Source organism: Tenebrio molitor, chromosome 3 (assembly GCF_963966145.1).
Source record: "Tenebrio molitor chromosome 3, icTenMoli1.1, whole genome shotgun sequence".
Lineage (NCBI taxonomy): Eukaryota > Metazoa > Arthropoda > Insecta > Coleoptera > Tenebrionidae > Tenebrio > Tenebrio molitor.
This window is the reverse complement of record NC_091048.1, coordinates 10,107,255-10,122,683: the sequence shown is the minus strand read 5'-3', so window position 1 is coordinate 10,122,683 and position 15,429 is coordinate 10,107,255. Positions and strand designations below refer to the sequence as shown.

Below are 15,429 nucleotides of genomic sequence, written 5' to 3'. Positions count from 1 at the left end.
CGCAACTAATCGCCTACGTCACGTCCACCCTGAATTTTAATTTATTAATTTTTTTTTCATTACTGATCGAAAGTTTAAAGACTTGTTACTATTGTGCACTAAGTAAATAGAAACAGTAGTGCACTTTCTAATCAGATGTAGGTAAAAGTAAAATGAAAATAAATAAGTCACAAAAATTAGTAATTATTTAATGAATAATAATACATAATTAACATTTGCTACTTCTTACGTTTTAACCCTCTGGGCAATTCAAGGCAGCAAAATTTATGTGGGTACTTAAAATGTTTTTATGTAATGCTGGCAAGTTTGGTTTGCAGCAAATGCTATCAATCGCATAATGTAGCCGTGACGTTGCCTCTGAAATGGCCTAATATAAAAAGGTACCAGGCTTTGTGAGATGCGATGCACTGTAAGTTCTGGCTTCAATCACTTCAACTGGAACAGCAGTCCCATCGGATGTCAGCAACACTTCCCTATACATGTTGCAATTCCCATACTGTTTTAAAAGCGAATTCGCAACAAACCCTGCAATATAGGCTAAAGTCGCCTTCCTCACACGTAACTTTCTGTGATGCAAGGTCAAATGAGGTAAATCAACAGTACTAGTGCTGCTATCCCCGCAATTTCTTCTCCAGTTACAAAACATCTCAACGTATCCAAAGCGCCGTGAGAATCGTCTTGTTCGCAATTCGCACCAGGTGAGTGGCGTGCAAAAAAATTGTTTACTACTACTACTACTACTACTACTACTTTACTTTATTTTACCCTACGGGCTTTAAAGGATTCCTATACTTAACAATTCTAAATAAACTTACAATTCCAAAATCATTCTTTTTTCTTTTTTAATTAACCTACATTTTCTTTTATTCCCCACCCCTCTCCTTCTCTATCCTTTCCCTCCTCTTCCATACCTCTTTCATCCATCCTATCTCTCTTCGGTCTTCGTTCAGTATTTCTCCCCGTTCCTTTTCCTCCCTTTCTCTCATTTCACCGCATCCTCTCCACATGTGCTCGATCGTCTCTCTCTCCTCACGGCACATCCTGCACATTCTTTCCTCCTCCTCCATCCAGTACTTATTTTCTCTCTCTTCGTTCCCACATCTAAATCTCGCCATCATTTTCCTTTCTTTCGTGCTCTCTCTCCCCAGATACACCGGAACCTCCTCTGTCACGCACCTTTCATACTCCCTGTTGTACCTCGCTTCTCTGATTCTCTCCCTTCTCTCCTGCTTGTCCGTATCTCTGTCCCTCTCGCTCAGCTCCGCACACATCCATCTTCCTTCCGCTCTCATTCTTTCCACTTCCTCTCTGGCATACCCGTTCCTCCTACAGTACTTCTCTCTCTCCTTCTCATCCGCGTTCTTTTTCTTTTCTCTATAGCACTCAGTCAGTATCCTGCATTCTTCCCTTCCGCCCATTCTGTCCTCGAACTTTGCCGCTCTCTTTCCCGCTTTTACTCTCAGCTTGCTCCTCTTGCACTCTTCCCTCACTATGTACCCTGGTGTTTCTCTGTCCACTCCTAGCACCCATCTCAAATATTTCTCTTGCACCCTCTCCACCTCCTCCCGTTCCTTCCATCCCCATATCTCTGCTCCGTACATCAGCACGCTCTCCACCATGCTCTCGAACATCATCATTCTCCTCCCGAACTCGCCTCCCCACATTCTCTCTCCTATTCCCCACACACATCCAACTACCTTGTTCGCCTTCCTCACTACCTCTCTCACTTGCGCCCTGACTGTGGCCCTCTCGTTGAAGGTGTAGCCCAGGTACTTAAACTCGCTCACTCTTTCTATCTTGCTTTCTTCCCACTTCCACTCGCTCTCCTCATTCTTCCTCTTTCTCTTGCTGAACACCATCATTTTTGTCTTCTCTACATTCACTTCCAGCTTTTTCTTTCTCACATACTTTTCCAGGTTCCTCATCATTTCTTTCATCTCTCTCTCACTCTTTGCCACAATCACCATGTCGTCCGCAAACGCCAGGCTCCATACTTTCTCCCTACCCACTACAACCCCCCCCGCCTGCGCTTTCTTCAACATTTCGTCCACATCCGCTACGTATATCGTGAACAGCAGGGGACTGAGCGGGCATCCCTGTCTCACTCCCTTTGTTGTCTCAAACCATTCGCCCTCTTTCTCTCCCACCTTCACCTTGTTCCTCGTTCTCGCATATATCTCCTCGACCTTCCGCACCAGCCATTCACTTATTCCTCTTTCTCTCATACATTCAAACATTTTCACTCTGTCAACCTTGTCGAACGCCGCCTTGAAGTCTATGAACAATGCGCACATCCTCCCCCCTTTCTTCCTCAATTCGTTCCTTGCTAAATGGTCCAGGATGTACACATTGTCCACAGTACCCCTTCCCTTTCTGAACCCTGCCTGACTATCCGGCAACACTCCCTTTTCCTCGATTTCCCTCTTCATCCTTTCGCTCAAAACAGACGCATACAACTTATACCCCGTGTTCAGGAGAGTTATTCCTCGGTAGTTTTCCGCTCTATTTTTCTCGCCTTTTTTAAAAATTGGGCAGATTACGCCTTCTCTCCAGTCCTCCGGGAATCCCTCTCCTCTCCATACCCCATTCATCAGTTCCACCATTCTCTCTACCATTCTTTCAGTCCCATACATCCACGCTTCATTTTGCACCCCGTCCCATCCCGGTGCCTTTCTCTTTTTCAAGTATCTTATGTGTCTTCCCACCTCCTCCGCTGTGATTTCTGTTTCCTCCATCACCGTCTGCTTCTCTTTCCTTTGTGTTCCCACCTTTCCTTCTTCTTTCCTCCCTTCCAGCAGTCTCATGAAGTACTCTTCCCATTCTTGTATTGTTATTTTCTCGCTCACAGGTTCCTTTTTCTTCCTCTCTCTGTTTATGTATTTCCACACCTCCCTCTCTGTTCTTATTTCTTTTATCTCTTTGTCACCCTTGGTTTTTCGCCCAACATACCTCTTCAGGAATCGTTGGTTGCCTACAAAATTCCCTCTTTTGCTGGCGCGAAGACAAGCGCGCGCGCGACTCCTTCGAGAATATTCCATCTTATCAGGAGAATCTTCACTCACGTTTTTTTCTCTTCTGAATCTACCGTGCCACGTGCCTTTGCGGACCGTTTCGTTCGAGTGAAATCAATTTATTACCTGGTGCCAGGGATCTTCGTATTCGTCGAAACCTTGTGGATGGTGTGCTGTATCGTCTCCGTGTGGAAAATTTGAGCGCACCCTTCCAACTCCGCTTAGGGAGGATTTTGGTCCAAACGCTAAGGCTCGTGACGCAATCGAAGTAGACTTCTGCGAGGCATTTCCCTTGCCTGAGGGTATAGGTGAGTCTTCATGTAGACAATGTGCTACACGTAGTACTCCTCTAGGGAAACCCTCCATCTCCACCCCCCTAGACTTCGACCTCAACCGTCTTACGTCGAGGTCAAGAGAAAACCGTGCGTCGGGCTCATCGTCGACGCGCCCGAGACCTCTGTGGCTCCAGTCTCGTCTCTAGAACCGTCAGCTCCGCTCAAAGGAATTTGCCACCACATCCCCGAACGACTGGGAAAGGACACGCTCCTCTACGGCCCCTGAGCGCGGACTGCTCCTGGAGACCGGCAAGCCACCCCTCTCATACGACTCAATTTCATCTTATCTAACCTTTTTTAAATATCGTACTAACCATATCACAATTCACAAACCAACTCAATCTAGCAAGTGAAATAGCTCACTTACTTTTGTTATATATACCACATTATAACCTTGTTAACATCTCCGCGTAGACATCAGCGAGATTCGCTTGTTGTAAAGCTCTGCGGAAATAGCTATTTCGGCCGGATTGCTGGAACCGAGTTTCCACCCCTCTTTATTGTACATTTTCATATTTATATTTATATCAATTCACATTTATATATTTATATCCATTCATATATTTATCAATTCAAATATTTACAGTCATTTCAATTATATTCAATTTTTCACTTACCTAGTGTGTATCAATACTACCCCCCTCAGCTCGCCCGTCTGCATTTTTTTGGTTTCGCCTGTTTGAATAGCGCCTAGGTCCAGCCACGTACACTTTGTGCGTTTCTTTTCGTTCTCGCGAACTTCAAACACCTCTCCTGGCCAGGTCAGCAGGCTACTTGCGGGGCCTGCTACCAAAAGAACCCTCGACTTCGCCGCAAGTGGCGCCCTGAGATCGAGCTAGCCCAAGTATTGTGCCCTCTGGCCAGTTTGAACCGTGGCATAATATTTTGGCGCCCAACGTGGGGCCCGAGGCGATTATTCTCAGTTTTCGATTTTCAATTTTGATTTACCTTACTTCAGGCGAATAAAAGTGACGAGCTGATAGGGTGTTTGATACTTACTATTATTGATATTCAGTTCGATTTCTAACTATCTCCATTTTCTCTTGGCTCTGACGTGACTCTGTCACTTTATTTATTTCGGTTCGGGAAACGGAGTCAAACTTCCGTTGAACATGGCTAGTCTGCAGTACGAAGTGAACCGTTTGGCTCAAGACGAGCTGGTTTACGAATTAGCTGTTAGAGGGTTAACCGAAGTGGGAACCGTAGAACAGATGCGGAAAACCTTGCGGAACTTGTTGCGTATGGAGCGTGGTCCCAATCCACTCAGTTATCCGGCTCATCCGTTTACCGTCGCGGAAGATCTTGCCGCCCTCACTCAGAAAGCGGAGGAAATTAAAGCTCTCGTGGACGATTTCGACGGAATTTCAGAAACCGGTCGCAAGAAAATCCTGTCAAAATTAGCGTGTGCTTTGGGACGGGCGAATACGGTTAGGTCTGCCGAGACCGTTAATCAGTCAGCCATTTCGAAGATAGTAGTGTCCTTACTCAACTCGAATTCCGACATGGAATACAAGGTTAGACATGCTACCGCCGATCAGTCTCTAGGAGCGTTAGATGTCAGTTTGCTAAACGTTGATAGCGGAGAAGACTCCGATGTCGAGACATCACCTACCGCCGCTACTTCTTTCGCGCTAGGCGACACCTCGTTTAGGGCACCTAGTGTTCCGGTTTACAAGTGGAACCTCAAATTCTCCGGTGAGGACTCTCGCCTTTCGTTAAGCGCTTTCCTAATGAGAGTCGAAGAGTTGCGTGTCTCGCGAAACGTCACGGAGGAGGAATTATTCCAATCGGCAAATGACTTATTCGAAGGACGAGCTTTGACGTGGTTCCGCTCCGTTCGCCGAAACGCTTACGACTGGCGCTCCTTGGTAGCTTTGTTGCGGAATCAGTTTCAGCCCGCTGATTATAACGACAGGCTGTTTGAGGAAATTCGTCGCCGAACTCAGGGTCCGGATGAGAGCATCGCGATGTTCGCTGCAGTGATGGACAACATGTTTGATCGGGTGACAGTCAGAGTTCCGGAGGCCACGCGTCTTAAAATCATCTTAAAGAATCTGGCCCCATATTACCAAAATCAACTGGGTCTCTCTCCGATCACGTCTCGCGAGCAGTTGCTCGAGGCGAGTAGGCTGTTGGAAGCCAGAAAAGCATCCGTCGAGTGCTACGTTCAGCCAACGCGCCGCCGCGGACAGATTTGTCTAGAACCTGACCTCGCATACGTCCAAGTGGAGGCCTCTTCGGCGAAGAGCTCCACCCCCAATTCTCTCGACGTCCGGCCCGTGAAGGCCATATCGGGAAAGTGTTGGAACTGCGGCAAGCCCAACCATTCTTTCCGTTCGTGCGCTGAACCCCGGAAGAAATTTTGCTACCGATGTGGTGCTCCGGATTGCACCGTTGCCACGTGCGGTAAGTGTTCGGGAAACGGGATACGGAGGAAGTAGATGGTCGTGAGCATTCCTCCGGTTCTCCTTCTAATATCGACCGCACCGGAATCATCCTCGACTACGTCCTCTCGCATTTACACGGCGACGAGCGTCCATACCTAAGAGTAAAAATCGCGGGAACTCCTTTTCTCGGGTTGCTCGACTCTGGCGCTTCGCGTACCGTCATGGGCGGTGTCGGTTGGCGAAAATTGCAGAACTTGGGTTTACCTCTCCAACCAAGCGTCGTTGACTGCACGGTCGCCGACGGTCGAATTTGCAAAAGCCTAGGTTCTGTTCGGGCTCCGATTGATCTGTTGGGGAAAGTTCGACTCGTAGAGATACACGTAGTACCCGATCTGACAGAAGGGTTGTTGTTGGGAAAGGATTTCTGGAAGACAATGGAGGTCGTCCCCGACTTAAGCAAAGACGTCTGGTATTTTTCCTCTGACTTGAGCCAGACCGTAAGAGTTGCATCTCTGGGAGACGTCTCCGGATTGCTCGACCAGTCATCTCTGACCCCGGAACAAAAGTCCGTGCTGGGATCGTTGATCCGGACACAGTCGCAACTACAGCCTGCGCGTATCGGGAAAGTGAAAGAGGTACAACATCGCATAGAAATATCTTCGGACGTCCGCCCCATAAAGCAGAGGTATTATCCCGTTTCGCCCGCGAAGCAAAAGATAATCGACACCGAAGTTGAGGAAATGTTGCGGGAGGGAATAATTGAACCTTCACGAAGCGCTTGGTCTTCACCAGTTTGTTTAGTCCCCAAGAAGGACGGATCGTATCGTTTTTGCGTGGATTACCGAAAATTAAATTCCGTTACGAAGCCAGACGCTTACCCGCCGCCGTACATATCTTCAATTTTGGACCAGCTACGCGATTGCCGTTATATGAGTTCGCTCGACATCAAGAGTGCCTTTTGGCAAGTTGAGGTCGCTCCAGAAAATCGGGAATTTACCGCATTTACTGTCCCGGGACGGGGACTGTACCACTTCAAAAGAATGCCGTTCGGTTTAATAAATTCGCCGGCCACCTGGCAGCGCATCATCGACTCCGTCGTAGGTGCTGACCTCCAGCCCTACATCTTCGTATACATGGACGACATTGTGGTCACCTCTCCCGACTTCGACACTCACATTCGTGTCCTAAGACAGATATTCGATCGTCTCCGTGACGCCGGTATAACGTGTAACTGGGAGAAGAGTCAATTCTGTCGCGCCGAATTACGTTATCTCGGTCACCTGGTCGATAGCAACGGCGTGAGACCAGACACCGCTAAGGTGGAAGCAATCCTCAAGATCCCGGAACCAAAGAACGCCTCTGACGTCCGTCGCTTCGTCGGTACTGCCAGTTGGTATCGCCGTTTCGTACCTCATTTCGCTTCCGTTATCGCTCCTCTTGCGCAATTGACTCGCAAGGGCGTCCCATTTTCGTGGACTGAAGAGTGTTCTTCGGCTTTCGTTCGGGTGAAAGAACTGCTCATTTCCGCGCCGATCCTGTCTTCTCCAGATTTTTCGCGACAGTTCGTTGTGCAGTGTGACGCCTCTTCGTACGGTCTTGGTGCCGTGTTGACGCAAACTTTTGATGACGGGGAGAAACCCATCTCCTACCTATCGCGATCGCTAACCCGTGCGGAACGGAACCTGTCCACGACGGAACGAGAATGCCTTTGCGTCATCTGGGCTGTCGAAAAATTACGCCATTATCTGGAGGGAGTCCATTTCGTTGTGATCACCGATCACCACAGTTTACTGTGGTTGAATCGCTTGAAAGACCCTCAAGGTCGTCTCGCCAGATGGGCTTTACGCCTCCAACCCTACGATTTTGAGATCAAACATCGTCCCGGCAAGGACAACGTCGTTCCCGACATGCTGTCGCGATCCGTTCCGATCACCGCCGTCACTGGCTTCGATCCGTCTTTCAGCGATACTAAAGACCCGTGGTATCATCGGTTACGGACCGAGGTCGCAGCAAAACCTCTCAAATACCCTCAGTACCGAGTCGAGGACGGAATACTGTTGAAGTACACTCGCTGTCGAATTCCAGAACTGTCCCTCGAACGAGACTACTGGAAGCGAGTCGTTCCGAAAGATTATCGCGTCAAAATTCTCCGACGTTACCACGATGAAGTCACTTCCGGACACGTTGGTATCTTCAAGACCTCTCAGAAAATCCGGGCTAGGTACTATTGGCCTAAAATGAAAGCCGACGTAGTGCGTTACGTTGTCGGTTGCAAAGACTGTGCTCAGCACAAAGTGGAGCAGAAACCTCCAGCTGGTCTGATGGGAAAACGTGTCGCCCCTACCGCGCCATGGGAATTGATAAGCTTGGATTTTATCGGCCCATTTCCGCGTTCTGCGCAGGGTTACGTGTACGCGCTGGTCGTCACCGATTATTTCACGAAGTATGTCATGACATTCCCTATGCGATCGGCGACAGCCAAAGCGCTCACCAAATGCGTTGAAGAACAAATCTTCTTGGTATACGGCACCCCCCGAATGTTGATTTGCGACAACGGCACGCAATTGAGAGGCAGATCTTTTCGAGCGTTGTGCGAGAGGTACGAAGTCAAAATACAGTATACGCCCCATCACTATCCCCGTGCCGATCCGACCGAACGAACGAATAGAGTGGTCAAGACCATGATCGCCACGTACATCAAGTCCGATCATCGCCACTGGTCCGACCATTTGGCCGCAATCGGTTGTGCGATTCGCACAGCATGCCACGAAACCACCGGATACAGTCCGTACTTCGCAAATTTCGGGCGTGAGCACAAAGTCTTGGGTAGCGAACACTATCATCCACTATCTCCCGCGGACCCGCGATTAGAGGACTTTGTTCAAAAGCGTCAGCTAGGTTTTCAGAAACTCTTTGGAGAAATCGCAAACCGACTCCAAACTGCGCACGAGAAAAACAAACGAGTCTATGACTTACGCAGGCGTCCCGTGGACTACCAGCCCGGACAGTTGGTATGGCGCCGAGACAAAAGTCTCTCAGACGCGGTTGGCCACTACACCGCCAAATTAGGTCCGAAATTCGTTGGCCCGTTCAAAATCGCCCGGAAAATCGGTTACGGAACGTATGAGCTGACAGACGATACCGGTACTAAAAGAGGCCATTGGCACGTCCAAGACCTAAAACCTGTTCGAGATCCCTATGATGATGTCACATAAGTAAATTTCACATTGTGTTAGGGCTGTAATGACCACACCCCTGGCGCATCCTAAACCACATAAATAGGGCAAGCTCCCCTATGGTCATAGACGAATCAAACGCGTCCTCTGTCGACTCAGTCGACTCTAAGAGCTAAACTTCGTTTTGAATTTTTGTTTTTTTAAATCTCGGATTTATCCCCCTTGCCGTGGTGCAGTAAGATCGTGGTCGGTATGGTTGTCATTATCGTTATCGTTTGGTTTTGGCCGTTAGTCGGTCCTCGTAACCCTAACCCACCACCTTCAAGTTTCTCAATCTCGACATTCCTTTTTGTTACCGATTTCGTCTTTGTTGTTGTCTTGACATCTAGCTGGTTTTGGGGAGCAATCCACCACAAAACCAGGCTAGACCCAAGTGTTTTCTTCCAATCGCGAGGTCCACGAGACCGAAAAATTCCTGGCAGTTGGCGCAGGTCGGAGAAGATTTTGCAGTGGAACATGGCAGGTGGACACGACCGTCGTTGAGTTGGATCTTCTTTCAATTCATCTCTATGTTTCTTTCTCCACATTTCCGTTCCTCTTGCGAGTGTGTCGCTCGACCGCCATGTGCACCGCACCTCTTCTTCGAGATATTTTGTTTTATAGACTTTGTTACCGGAGTAGTCATTCGCTCTGCTTAAGCGTCGAAGCGGCTATACGGCTTCACATCAATTTCAGGTTGGTACGTCTACATTGTACTGGGTCAGTGGAAACCCCGGGCTTCACCCCAAAAAGTCCATCCCGCTTCTCATTTTTTTTGTTTTTTTGTTGGCAGAGGTTCAAAGAAAAATTTTCTTCAAAAATTTTTCTTTTGGAGGAAAATAGGGCCTTGTCACCCTTGGTTTTTCGCCCAACATACCTCTTCAGGAATCGTTGGTTGCCTACAAAATTCCCTCTTTTGCTGGCGCGAAGACAAGCGCGCGCGCGACTCCTTCGAGAATATTCCATCTTATCAGGAGAATCTTCACTCACGTTTTTTTCTCTTCTGAATCTACCGTGCCACGTGCCTTTGCGGACCGTTTCGTTCGAGTGAAATCAATTTATTACCTGGTGCCAGGGATCTTCGTATTCGTCGAAACCTTGTGGATGGTGTGTTGTATCGTCTCCGTGTGGAAAATTTGAGCGCACCCTTCCAACTCCGCTTAGGGAGGATTTTGGTCCAAACGCTAAGGCTCGTGACGCAATCGAAGTAGACTTCTGCGAGGCATTTCCCTTGCCTGAGGGTATAGGTGAGTCTTCATGTAGACAATGTGCTACACGTAGTACTCCTCTAGGGAAACCCTCCATCTCCACCCCCCTAGACTTCGACCTCAACCGTCTTACGTCGAGGTCAAGAGAAAACCGTGCGTCGGGCTCATCGTCGACGCGCCCGAGACCTCTGTGGCTCCAGTCTCGTCTCTAGAACCGTCAGCTCCGCTCAAAGGAATTTGCCACCACATCCCCGAACGACTGGGAAAGGACACGCTCCTCTACGGCCCCTGAGCGCGGACTGCTCCTGGAGACCGGCAAGCCACCCCTCTCATACGACTCAATTTCATCTTATCTAACCTTTTTTTAAATATCGTACTAACCATATCACAATTCACAAACCAACTCAATCTAGCAAGTGAAATAGCTCACTTACTTTTGTTATATATACCACATTATAACCTTGTTAACATCTCCGCGTAGACATCAGCGAGATTCGCTTGTTGTAAAGCTCTGCGGAAATAGCTATTTCGGCCGGATTGCTGGAACCGAGTTTCCACCCCTCTTTATTGTACATTTTCATATTTATATTTATATCAATTCACATTTATATATTTATATCCATTCATATATTTATCAATTCAAATATTTACAGTCATTTCAATTATATTCAATTTTTCACTTACCTAGTGTGTATCAATACTACCCCCCTCAGCTCGCCCGTCTGCATTTTTTTGGTTTCGCCTGTTTGAATAGCGCCTAGGTCCAGCCACGTACACTTTGTGCGTTTCTTTTCGTTCTCGCGAACTTCAAACACCTCTCCTGGCCAGGTCAGCAGGCTACTTGCGGGGCCTGCTACCAAAAGAACCCTCGACTTCGCCGCAAGTGGCGCCCTGAGATCGAGCTAGCCCAAGTATTGTGCCCTCTGGCCAGTTTGAACCGTGGCATCTTTCTCCTCCCTTTCCCTCTTCTGCTTCTTCTCTCTACATCTCTCTCTGTATCTTCTTTTCGCTTCTAGGAATCTGCTTCTATCAATTTCGTTCCTCCTCCATCCTCTCAGCGCCTTTACCACTTCCCTCTTTGCTTGCTCACATTCTCTGTCCCACCATCCATTTTTCTTTCCTGCCCCTTTCGCTCCCCTTACTATCACCTCCTTTTTCTTCGTCGCTTTCTCGATCACTTCCTTTAGCTCTGTCACCATCTTCTCTATTTCCTGCTCCTTGAATGTTGCTTCCTCCAGTCTCCTCCTGTACTCTCTCACTCCCTGTTCACTCCACACTTTTACTATCACCTTCTTCTCCTCCTCTCTCATTTCTCCCTTTTCCTTTTCTTCTTGGTTCGTTCCCTCTATGGTAATTTCTAGAGGGAGATGGTCGGAGTCCACTCTTTCTCCCACTTTGAACTCTTTCACTCTCTCCCATGCTGCCTCATTTACTATTGCGTAGTCTATGACTGTTTCCCCCCTGCTGCCTACGTATGTCACTTCCCCTTCCTCATCCCCTCGTTTATTCCCGTTCAGCACTTCCTAATAATGTCTTGAATGACGTCGTGAAGGTTGCCACATCTGGAGACCTATTGTGACGTCCAAGTCCTTGAATACTGGAGAAAAAATTATCCAAACAGTCTTGATTTATATCACGAGGCAAAAGATGCTGCACTCTGCCCAAGAGTTTCTGTTTCAACGCAATGAAACCTCGCAAAGTTTTGATCAAAATCACGATCGATGGAATTTTGACAAACTTCTTTTTCTTTGCGTTGAAATTATTGAAAGTTTCCAACATATTTATTGCGGACTTCCAAAATTCCTCATGGTCCGACCATTGCGATACTCCATCCTTGAGGGGCTTACCTGCAGGCGCTTTCTTTGTATTGCCGTTGAGGCTGTCAAATAAGGCATCAATGAACAATATAAAGTCCCCTGTATGTTCCGCCTCTTCTGACAGGTTATATTCACTTTTTGTATCTAAAATGATGTAATGAATAAATATCAGGAAACTGAAAAAGACAACAATTACTTACCCCACTTCGCAAGACGTTTCATTAGAGCCCCTACACTGTGACTGAACACCTGGGCCATGAGTTTAACGTTCATTTTGGTGACGTCAACGTGACTGTCTGTTAACTTTGGATACAGTCATGTGGTCCCATTGCGCGATTTTTTTTACTCCACTTTGTGTAAAGTGTAGGTTCTTCGTCAAGAGATTGTTTCTTGTACCTTTAAAAAGGTGTGGTACATTAAAAACTGGAATGATCTTTTCACTATTAATTTCAAATCTACAATATTTATTTTCTTTGTTGGCTCGTTGACATCTTTCAGCAGAGAATTAATCACAGCCTGATTTGCTCCTCCTTGATCACACACTGTCACCACAACTTCCAAACCTATACGTTGACTCTCCTTGATCACGTCCACCAACAACGCTTTCAGTTTGTTTGTTTTAATGGGACCATAACTGAAGGTAAAAGTGACTGCCTGTTTCCACTGGCGGTGGATACCTTTCAGCAGAAAAACGTTAGCATAATCTGCAATTTGATATGTTCTGTCATTATGTCCATAGTCCTCCACTCCTTCAACACATTGAGTCTTCTTATTACATGACAGTAAAGGTTTAATTGACAGTTCGTCAAACACCACAGCACACAAGCGATCATTGGGGGCTTTCAACTTATTCACTGTGGCCTTCAAACTTTCAAAAAATTTGTTCGTTAAGTCCAGGACCATAAGGAATCTTGTTTAATAACATCGCCAATGTTCGGGATGACGGCAGACAAAAAATGGACGACAAAATTTTCTATCCTTTGGAGCTTTATACAGTGTGGAAACTTTAACTGGAATAAAATTCATAACTTGCACATAGGTGATTTTTGTAAAAAATCCCAAAACAGGTCGATTTTTGTTTTTCCCTGCCCATATTTTGGTTCATGTGTTTTTTTGCATTTCTGCTCCCGGAAGCTCGTAACCACCTTTAACTTTTTTTTTTTCAAATGGAGGTGTATGCCAAGTGACACCTCGTTTGAGAGCTCACTTCGAAAAGAATACAACGCACTATTTGTTTCCTGAATATTTTCAAATCCTACGTTCTAAAAAATAAAAAAAATGAATGCAACAAATGTTCACAATGGACACCGTTTGTTGCAAATCGATAGTAACATGTATCCCTTACGTTTTATAACATTTCCGATGGGATTTGTCTAATTTCATACCTAAAACCAAACAGTAGTGAAGACCGTAAGCAATGTATTAGACATGGAATTAGGTAAATCATACCGGAAATGTTACGAAACGTAAGGGATGCATGTTTCTATCGATTTGCAAATTGCCAAGAAAGAAACGTTTGCCATTTTGAGCATTTGTTGCATTAAATCTGTGGCGGTCGTGAAAAAGTAGGTAAGTCAAATAATTTCAAAAATGAGTTAACGATGTTTACACCTTAATAATAAATCATGGAGTTGAATAATTCAGATTTTCACAGTTTAAAATTTACTTATATTGAAAGCAAGTACAAGTAGAAAGAAGTTTCTATTTAATTACAGGATTTTAGGAATGATGTGGAATTTTGAATCGTTGCCCTGAAAAATTAACATTTTCGACTTACCTACTTTTTCACGACCGCCACAGAAATAGAATTCAACTTATAAAATTGGTTTTTATTTTTTAACACGTAGGCTTTGAAAATATTCAGGAAACAAATAGTGCGTTGCATTCCTTGCGAAGTGAACTTTCAAACCAGGTGTCATTTGGCGTACCCTTCCATTTGAAAAAAAATGTGGGCAAGGAAAAACAAAAATCGATCTCTTTCGGAATTTTTTACAAAAAGAGCCTATGTCCAAGTTATGAATTTTATTCCAGTTAAAGTTTCCACACTGTATACTCGTAATGATAAAGCCAACAGCTTGTCATTCGGCGAAAAACGACGGGCATGTAGATTTTGTTGGTTCGAATTTGTTGGTGAATAAACGTGTATGTGGTTTCGTTCACAGAAATTCTAATTTAGAAAAAACAGAATTCTTTAGTGGAAATCGTGATAAAATTTGACTGATTGATTCTATATAAAAATTAAGACATTTAATTTTCACCTCGTAAAATTTGGGGCTCAGCTTGAATGGTTTGAATATAAGCTCCGAAGTACATTTCTTCAATAGACAAAAAAATTCGAGGATTTTTAAAATCTATATCATAAACAGAAGTTTTATTAAGTACAGTTTCTTGCATTGCATTCTAGGATAGTTTTAATGATTTGAGTAACTTCCTTGTAAATAATTTGAATTTTAGGATTTTCACTTTGCATTATTTTATTGAGGTTATTAAAAAAAGGAAGTATGTATGAAAGAAATTCTAAGTACAGGCAGCATTGAATATAGCCAATGGACTCCGTTTCGGCTCAGGGACGCGAGGGTCGCGGGTTCGATTCCGCTTGTGAAACAAATTTTTTACTTTTTAAAAATGATTTAAATTTGTCCGCATGAAAAATTTTGTGGATTACACGTCCAGAAAATGTTTTGCGAGTGCTCGTGTAGCTTCGCCTCGGCTACGCAATATCACTCACTCGCAAAATATCATTTTCTGGACTTGTGATCCAAATAACTATTGTGAGGATTGGTCGGTAAAATATAATATAAGAGCATTGTACAGTGCCAGCAAACGTTTGAACACTTTCTAGCGACAACCATCTAGTTGCTGCCGGATGTAAAAATTTTACAATGGAGACATTGACAAAACTTTGAAACAACCTAAAATCCCTTGATCTTTTCGGGCTATGTGCAAAATAATTATATACCTCCCTTGTAATTTTTTCAACATCATGAGGCAGTTTTTCGCACGCATAAGATGCGCACAAGTGGAAGCTGTCATATAACGGGTGACTATTAAAATTTTCACTTGGAGTTGACTTTGACCGAGTTTTTATTTTTTCTGTTACTTTAGACACACGCAAAAACGAAAGACAAATGTCAGTCAGTACAACTGAAAACATTTATTGAAATGTCAAACTTGTCAGTGTCTAAGGTGTAACGGAAAACAAAGAATGATCCATAGCCAACCCTAAGTGAAAATTTTAATAGTCACCCGTTACATTTCATGATAAAAATGTTGGGATTTCCTCTCTTAACCTACTCATTACCGAATTTTGATTACCCATCATATTGTTGGCCCCATCTGATGCAAAACCGATGCAATTTTGTTTATATGGAATGTCATATTTTAAGAAAAAATTTTTTATATGGGAAAATATTGCCGCACCAGTAGTTTCTTGAACGGCAATTAATGCTAAAAAGT

General features: G+C 45.1%; 1 pseudogene; it reads right to left on the bottom strand.

Annotated features, from left to right (window-relative positions):
- Positions 1 to 285: 285 nt before the first annotated feature.
- On the bottom strand, positions 286 to 12,246 carry LOC138125618 (uncharacterized; annotated as a pseudogene).
- Positions 12,247 to 15,429: the final 3,183 nt, after the last annotated feature.